The sequence below is a fragment of the Myotis davidii genome, unplaced genomic scaffold (assembly GCF_000327345.1).
Source record: "Myotis davidii unplaced genomic scaffold, ASM32734v1 scaffold395, whole genome shotgun sequence".
NCBI classification, from domain to species: domain Eukaryota; kingdom Metazoa; phylum Chordata; class Mammalia; order Chiroptera; family Vespertilionidae; genus Myotis; species Myotis davidii.
The window spans coordinates 4,452,503-4,461,429 of record NW_006287904.1 but is presented as its reverse complement, the minus strand read 5'-3'; the positions used below and the strand labels follow the sequence as shown (position 1 = coordinate 4,461,429).

At 44.2% G+C, this 8,927-nt stretch overlaps 1 long non-coding RNA gene across 1 annotated transcript; it reads right to left on the bottom strand.

The window, feature by feature from the left end:
* Positions 1-5,737: 5,737 nt before the first annotated feature.
* LOC107182457 lies at positions 5,738-7,983 on the bottom strand. The gene is made up of 2 exons (XR_001513171.1): positions 7,405-7,983; positions 5,738-6,818 (listed from the first exon to the last, which is right to left on the bottom strand). It is a non-coding gene; the product is annotated as an uncharacterized LOC107182457 (long non-coding RNA).
* Positions 7,984-8,927: the final 944 nt, after the last annotated feature.

Here is an 8,927-nt window from a genome sequence, read left to right as displayed (position 1 = left end):
AGATGCGCTCAGAGCGGGGCCAGGGCGCGCACCGGGTTGGGCGGAGCGGGCGCTACTTCTGTCCTTGAGCGGGGCTGGCGGGCCCGCTGCTGCGAACCACGCGTGTGAGCGTTGAGGGGCGATCAGGGAACCTGCTGCGGGCTCTGAAGGACAGTGCACTTGTGTTCCGTATTCACGGTTAGGATTTTGTGTCTTCGGTGCCTAGTACTCCTCCTGTTCCCCCAGAAAACTATATTCTGCAAACACTGAATTTCACTGTGTAAGGAAGTCTTAAACAAAAATTTAAAACCTGAGGTTCGGAGAAGTTGAGAATCTCACTGAAAGTAGCACAGCTTGGACATCGTAGAGGCAGCATTCGAACCCAGAACCTTCGCGGCTTTAGAGCCCATAGCCACCCCCCACCACCACACTGCCTCTGGGTCCCTTACTGCAGAGGCAGAGACTCGCATTAACATTGTTTCTCTATTTTTCAACTCTGCTCTCAAACGATCTACCGATTGATAGCATTGATTCTTTCTTGATTGCAAAAAAAATTGTGTATTTTATTTTCTACCTATATAATCAGAGGGTTATCCTCAAATGTGGAAGTGCTACAGCCGTGTTGTTCATATGCCAGATTTGCCAACATTTGTATAGGATGGGACACACACACACACACACACACACATACACACTTGGGCTGTAGCAAGTACCAGAGATCCAGAATAGATAGAAATATTTGTGTTACTACATACACTGTGTTAATGTACTTCATTAGAACACTTTAAAACATATTATGTTTTTGTATTTACTTTTGCAAAAGAACACACTATGGCATATAAATTAAAGTTATAAAACCATTGGAAACCTCCTATGAAAGAATGATCTGCACATACATCAGTGCCTAAACTTAGATGATGACTCTCCCAGGAGTTTAGCCAACATTTCAGCCTGAGGCTTTTTTTTTTTTTTGCCTTCTGTTAACAGGTTTTTTTTTATTATTATTGCTTAAAATATTACAAAGAGTAGTACATTTGTCTCCCTTTTTTCCCTGGATTTCAGAAAGGGAGAGAGAGAGATAGAAACATCAATGATGACAGAGAATCATTGATCGGCTGCCTCCTGCATGCCTCCCACTGGGGATCGAGCCCACAACCCAGGCATGTGCTCTTGACTGGAATCAAACCTGGAACCCTTCATTCCACAGGCCCAGGCTCTATCCACTGAGCCAAACCAGCTAGAGGTCTATCTTTGTTTTCTATTGAATACCCCTTGTAGGCAGAAAGTAAGCAAACTAGGCGAAAGTGAGGGGCTGCATTATTATTGCTATTGCCCATATAACCACAAAGAAAAAGAGCAAAAAATGACTTTCCCAGAGTCATCTGATCCGTGGCAGAACTGGAAACCAACCTCAGGCCTTCTTACCCTTTTCCTGGCCTCCAACTGAAATATATTTAGCACTCCCTTCTCTTCTGAGACACGCCCTGCTTAATTTTTTAACAGTTTTATGATTGTTTACATGACAAGCCTAGGGCTGTTTATACAGCTGATGACAACAGTTTAATGAGAAAAATCATTTGAAGGGAAAACCAACACTGGGCTGAGAAAAAAAAAATCTTATTTCAAGAAGGAGGCTTCTGGAAAACTACAGGGTTGATGAAATGGAGGGAGAAGGTGTCAAATTCCTTGCTCCTTACTAAGGACTTGATAATCAGATTCCTGAATAAACAAACATTTGAATAGAGTGTTTGTGTTGTTAAAAAATAAAACAAAACAGCACTTGCCTCATATTCAAGATGTGTGGGTGAGTTCCCCCAACGTGGAAAGGCTGGGTAGTGGAATGAATAAGCAAGTAGACATTAAACTCAACTGCCTGCATGCAAATCCCGGTTTTGCCATTTATTAGTTCTGAGATGGGGAAAATCACTTAACTTCGGCATATTTCAGTTTCTTCATCTGCAAAAAGAAGACATGTCATTGTATCCATCGTAAACTTCCTGTGAGGATTAAATGAGCATCTGGTTAATAAGTTGGTATCATGGGGGGGGGAAAGTTGAATTAATTTCTCACACCTGAAAAATTACTAGAAGAAAACATGGGAGGATTTACTTTATAATCTTAGCTGCTCGGGGCCCTTCTAAGTATAACACAAAGTGCATAACAAAGAAACCATAACAAAGAACATAGTTCAATTCATTATCTAATCTAAATGTTTTTTTCATTCTGCGTGTCAAAAATGCTATAAATATAATGAAATATTGTGCAATTCATTGCTCTATTGTAATCAGATGACAACAGGAATAAATGTGGGAGCAAAAATGGCAAGCAAAAGAAAGTATACTACATGATTTCATGTAGGCAAAATTAATGGAAGTGTTAGAAGTCAAGGGAAATATTGTCTTGAGGTATAGGAAAGGCATAGAAATGGGGATGGGGCTTGAGGGCACCTGCCAGTAGGTAGTATTGTGTCTTACTGCCACTTGTATTTTGCCTTTGTCATTGGTTGTGATTACAAAGATATGTTCAAAGTATTTGTTTCCTGATTGTGGTAGTAGGTATACAGATCCAAACGTGTTAAAACTCGCAGATCTGTACATGGGAAGTAAGATTCATTTTTACTGTATATAAATTGTAAAATAATAGTTTGCCATGAAAACAAATAAATAGGCACAAAATACAAAAAAGAATGAGCTAGCTCTATGCATACAAATATGGGGAAATCTCAAGATATTTTTGTTAAGAGAGAAATCAAATGCAGTGTATATAGCATGCTACCATTAGTGTGATTAAAAATGAAAATGCTGATTTTTTTTAACTTTAAAAATGGCAATTTCATGTGGTTCAATAAATGTACCTACTAGTATATAATGCTTTCAACAATAAAGATTTTTTAAAAATAAAAAAATGTATGTATGTAAATTTGTAAACACACAGATATGCAGAATATATCTAGAAAAACACATAAGAAACCAGTGAAGTAGTTGCATCAGTGAAGGACACTAGGCCGCTGGAAGTATCAGCATTGAGATTCACTTTTATGTCCTTCTTATCTTTTTAATTTGTTGGAGAGGAGAATTCCCCCCTCTCTACCCTGCTATAGTTCTTACAGCTGGACTAATAATAAAACTAAGATTGACACAAGACTACATTAACAGGGGGGGAAAAACAATTCAATACGTGTGCATAGGAGAATCACAATAGATTGCTCAGATCCTAATATGAGGCATCTTTATACTTTTTAGGCAAAGAAACAATAAGTTTGTGAAGAATGGACAGGACAAAGAGGCGGGGAAAGGTTAGTGCTCATTAGAAAAGACTGTAAGCAAGGTTTGGGTATTTGTTAATGAGGAATTTAAACAAAGTAGTAAATTAGAAAAGAGGCAACAAGTCTTGTTTATACAGACTGTTTGGCTCTGAGTTGCTTAACTCTAGCAATAAGAGTTGTCCTCCAGGTGCAGGGAGGACACCTGTCACATGAAAGATTTATTTCCTTCTCTCAAACGGACAAGGGAGGGTCAAGGTGTTTTTCTGGCACCAGCTGCTTGTCAGGTAACCTGAATTCAAAGCCATCAATATGCCATTGTGGGCTATTCCCAGTGGCCTGTCTTGGGCCCCAACAAACTCACATCCCTAGCATGTATTAACTATCCTAAAAATGTTAACATGTTGAAGAAGAAGTAGGCAATGGAGCATTACCTTCAAAATGTTATAGAAAAATTGTTTTCCACCTCAAGTTCTTTTTGAGCCAAATAATCGATCTTGTATGTGTCCATAAGTACTTAGGAAAATTTCAAAGGAGACACACCAAACTATTAGTTGTGGATAGGTCAACCCTGAATAGTTTAATTAAACTGGAGGAGTACAAATTTCACTGTATTTTGTGAGTTTCTTTATGTTTTCAATATTTGAAATCCTATATAATAAAAGCCTAAAATGCAAATTGTTTGACCGGGAGTTCTACTGCTCATTATGATGTGCGCTGACCACCAGGGGGCAGTTTGGAGCATGGTGGGCGTCAGCGATGTGGCGCTGGCAGCAGGTGGCAGAATAAGCGCTGTCGGCCCCAACAATCATGGGACCATGGCAGGATGGTGAAGCAGGTGAGCAGGTGGCGCCAGACCAAGGTGGGTGCAAGGTGATCCCTCTGCCGATCATCCCACAGACAGTGAGCAGTGGTGGTGGTAGGGGACAGGACTGCCACCTGGTTCCCAGGTGCTGAGGAAGCCGGGCAGGGGGAGTCAGCCCACCCCCCGCCCCAATCGATCGCCCTTCATGCAGGATGGTGGAGCAGGTGAGGAATGGCGCCAGGCCACTGCGGGTGCCAGGCAGGGCTGCGGGGCTGCGAGGCTGTGGGTGTGAGTTGAGGCTGCGAGCCTGGGGGCACGAGCTGGAGCCTGATCCCCACAGGCCACCCCAAGGGACCCCACCTGTGCACAAACTCATGTACCAGGCCTCTAGTCTGTATATAACACTTTTACATAACCAAGATGTGGCTGAACCCCAGAGGTAGGTGCTGCCCCCTTCCACCTCCATCTCAGGACAGGATAGTACTTTGACTTTCCAAAGGAAAACAGGCTCCCTTGTACAATCGAGAAATATGGATATTTTACTCCAGAGTCCAGAATTTCTAGAGTCTAGATTTTTTAGGGGGAACAAAAGTCATGATTTCCATTGTCTAGTGCGCAGTCCTTTACTCCAACTCATCTTATTAAACCGACCTTTTCTACCAAACAAACCACCTACTCACTGACTTAGGGTCGCCATCAGTCTCCCCATGCAGATATCAGCCTTGTTTGGCTCAGCCTTTTCCACCTGGTCCAGGGCCTCTGGCATCTCTGTGTCTCCTCCCCTGAACCACAGCCCCCTCTGCACGCCTCTCCAATCTTGCTGTCTCGCATCTATCTCTTCACTCCGTCCTCCTGGGCAGGAAAGGCCATTGTTACAGGGAAGCTGCATTTGCACTCAGCAAACCAAGGATCCTCTGGTTACTAGGCACTACCTCCTTAGGAGGAAGAAAAGGAATTGTAAACAATAAGTCTTTTTCCAGCATCAATCATTATTTAAAGAATCCCACTTGTAATTTAAAAAAATTAGAGCTAAAAAATAAAGCCTTTTCCTGACCTTTTCCTAACCATAGAAATTTGTTTTTAACACATGAGCTAAGGATCTTTACTGAACAAGGGTTTCCAGGCACTAGGTTCCTTCCTATTGGAATAGAAGAAGACAATTAAAGTGGATGAGGCATATTAAAAGAATCAGGCTTCGCTTTTCAACCCAGGAACAAGAGGACAAGTGTTGCACATTTGTAAGGGTCTGGGATGCTTGTGGCTGCACCTTTTAGACCCTCAGAGAATGAGCGTGTGTGCCCACCTTGTACTAGGAGCAATTACCCACCAGTTGCTTTCCTTGGTTGCCATGGCAGCCAGAAGGGTCTTGAGTCACTCTCTCCTCACTCCAGGCAGACAATGGGGCCTCTAGTCTCAGCCAAAAGCCCCACCCACCCCGCCTCCAGCAGCTTGTGAAAGGTGGAGAAGCATTCCTTTCCAGAGAGTGCTTTCAACTTGGACAACTCCCCCAACACCAATTCCACAGCTCCCCGAGGGGCACACCCCAGTTCCAGATTCAACCTCCAGAGAAACCAGAGACGCCTACCCTGCACTGTGCCTCAGGATCATCTACCCGGGAGGCCCAGTACAATGCTCGTCTCCTGATCATCGGACAGCTGAAAGGTGATGGACTTTAACAAACACTCATGCGATATTCTGAAAAAGTAATTTTCTTTATTTTGGATGTTAAGGCTTACATCTCATTACAGAACCAGCCTGCAAAAATCACACTTGGTAAACTGTCCCAGAATTCTGTTCTTGCTCTATTTGAAAGGGCCTTATTCAGAGTGAACTGGCCCCCTACGTGAACAGTCTTTGAGGGGAAAAGACAGTCTCCCTTGTCTTTGCCCACTGTGTATGAAAGAATTGCCTGTCCTCCTGGGCCAAGGGTCAGATGCCAAGGCGAGCTATAGCTCAGCAGTGTGGGATGACTGTGAAAATATTGACATTTGACAATAGGCCCCAACCACCAACTGTGACAATTCAGTAACTGCCCCACCCCAGACAGGTGAGGGATGCAGCCAAAACAAGTTGTTGCCAGAGAACTTATTTCTGTTGTGGGACAAATCCTCTGACCTCCATCTTAGGCAGCTGCACAATAACACTGACTTGTTTGTGACTTGCTGACAACCAGAGAGAATCAAACGCTGCCATGCAGGGAGCTGGATTGTCCTCAGTAACCTGCCCTTTTCTCTATTTACACAACTTTCCCACCAGAGTGGAGGACATCAGCTTTCAAAGGAAAGTGCTATTAGATGCCTCCTGGTCTCCATTACTTTCCGTGAGGTGCCTTGACTTCAAGGTAGTCTACCAAGTCAAGTAGTGTTGGCCTAGTTCTCAAATGTTCTCTCTCCTCCAACTCCCATTTTCTGATAGCTCCATGTAACAGCCCAGATCCATGCAGGAAAACATACCAGGTATGGGGACCTAGTTACATAGCTATTGGGAAAACCAAAAAGCCAAACAAAGGACAGTGAGGCAACCTAGAGCTTAGTAAGAGCAGGGAGCTGCTCCCATCCCTAGGGCTGGAGGCCCTAGGGCAGGACGCGGTGTTAACAGAGTCCAGGACAGGACCAGAACCTCAGAGGTGGAGCCACCTCAACGTAGACACTCCGGCTCCTCCCACCCTCAGTCATCCCGGGGTTTTCCACTGGCAGCACCCAGTTGGCAAAGGAGCCTGGGAACTGTTGTTGTAGGGTCAGCCCCTTTCAATTCCAGGAGTAGAGAGAAGAGCTGCGAACAAACAGAAAATGACAGTCACTCTCTGAAAATGTCATTTCTACAACCAATAAAAGCTCAACATCTTCTACAAGTGGATTCTGCACTCTTAGATTAGTGCAAAATTCATAGAGCAGACCGGCCGGTGTGGTTCAGTGGTTGAGCACCGACCTATGAACCAGGAGGTCACGGTTCAATTCCCAGTCAGGGCACATGCCAGGGTTGCAGGCTCAATCCCCAGTAGGAGGTATTCAGGAGGCGGCAAATCAATGATTCTCATCAGTGATGTGTCTATCTCTCCCTCTCCCTTCCTCTCTGTAATAAAAATTATATGTTTTTGTTGTTTTGTTTTTATTCACTGAGTAAGAGAGTCAGGCACAAGATGGAACCAATGACTTGCCCATTGTTAACCAAGGAGATTCTTGGAAAACTAGTTTGGGGAAATGTTAGCAGTTGCAAGAGGGAGGGAGAAAGGGAAAGAATCTGAGAAAACCGGGGTGTTTTTAGCAGAGATTAGATAAGACCTGATTTGCATTTTTACAAGAGAAACCTGGTTGTGATTTAGAGCAAGTTTTCTAAAGCTTTAATGTGCATACATCACCTGGGATCTTGTTGAACTGCAGGTAACAGCAGGTGGGGCTGGAGCCTGAGATTCTGCATCTCTATCAGGCTCCTAGGTGAAGTCGATACTGCTAGTCCATTGACCACACTGAAAGCAAGGATTTAGAGAGAGACTTGAGTTTATGTAAATGCTGATTGGAAAGGTCCAGGAGGGAGAAAGTGTTGATGCAGAAAGAGATAAAGATGAAAGACTCCTGAGAATGGGGTGGGAATATGATGCTGGGCATAGATGAAGGGACTGATCCTCTATGAAAACAGGAGGGAGCAGAGATGTGTGTAGAAGCAGGAAGTTTAATGGGAGGTTGATCAATGTTAAGCAGATTTCAGATCATGTAGGTTTCTTAACTAAGGTTCCTTTCAGGACCTTTACTATATTAAGATGTATTATGAATCAATCAGAGGTTTCCTAATCATGATTGACAGCAGAACCCCTTTTCATGGATCATCAAGGGGACTTGTGCTCTGGAAAACATACCTTGGAAAACCCTGACCTGCCTAATATATGCCTGAACTTTCCTAGCCATTAAATGGAGACAGTAAGATCTTATCTGACAACCAGAGGCCCAGTGCACGAAAATTCGTGCACTCAGGGGGACAGGGAGGGTCCCTCAGCCCAGGCTGCACCCTCTCTCAGTGCGGGACCCCTCAGGGGATGTCCACCTGCCAGCTTAGGCCTGCACCCTGGGGGATTGGGCCTAAGCTGGCAGTCAGACATCCCTCTGGCAGGCTGGGAGCCCTCGGGGGATGTCTGAATGATGGCTTAGGCCGGCTCCCCACAGACCTAAGCTGTCCGTCGGACATCCTTAATGTTGCCACAGAGGCGGAAGAGGCTCCCACCACTGCCACCGCGTTGGCCAGCCATGAACTGGCTTCTGGCTGAGTGGCACTCCCCCTATGGAAGTGCACTGACCACCAGGGGGAAGCTCCTGTGTTGAGTGTCTGCCCCCTGGTGGTCAGTGTGCATCATAGCAACCAGTTGTTCCACCATTGGGGTCAATTTGCATATTACCCTTTTTTTATATAGGATTACTTCATAACAATGTTAATTACCTTGCTGAATTCACCAGAGCTCTCCATCTTGCAGGCTCAGAGACTGTTTCCTCAACACACTGAAAGGAGACAGCTCTCAGAAGTTAGTACAATGAGCTAGTATCTCAAGATAGAGACATAAAGTGTATTAATCTATAACAATGAGGGCTATCTCTATCACATGGGCCTTTATAACCTTATTCATTCATTCATTCAAGAGTATTTATTTTTATTGATTTCAGAGAGAGGAAGGGAGAGGGAGAGAGAGATAGAAACATTAATGATGAGAGAGAATCATTGATTGGCTGCCTCCTGCAACGCCCCCTACAACCTGGTCATGTGCCCTGGCCAGGAACTGAACCAGCAACCTCCTGGTTCATGAATGTACACTCAATTACTGAGCCACACTGGCTGGGCAAGAGTATTGATTAATTGCCTGTTATATATTGGGCTATGAAATGGCAAAAGATCTCA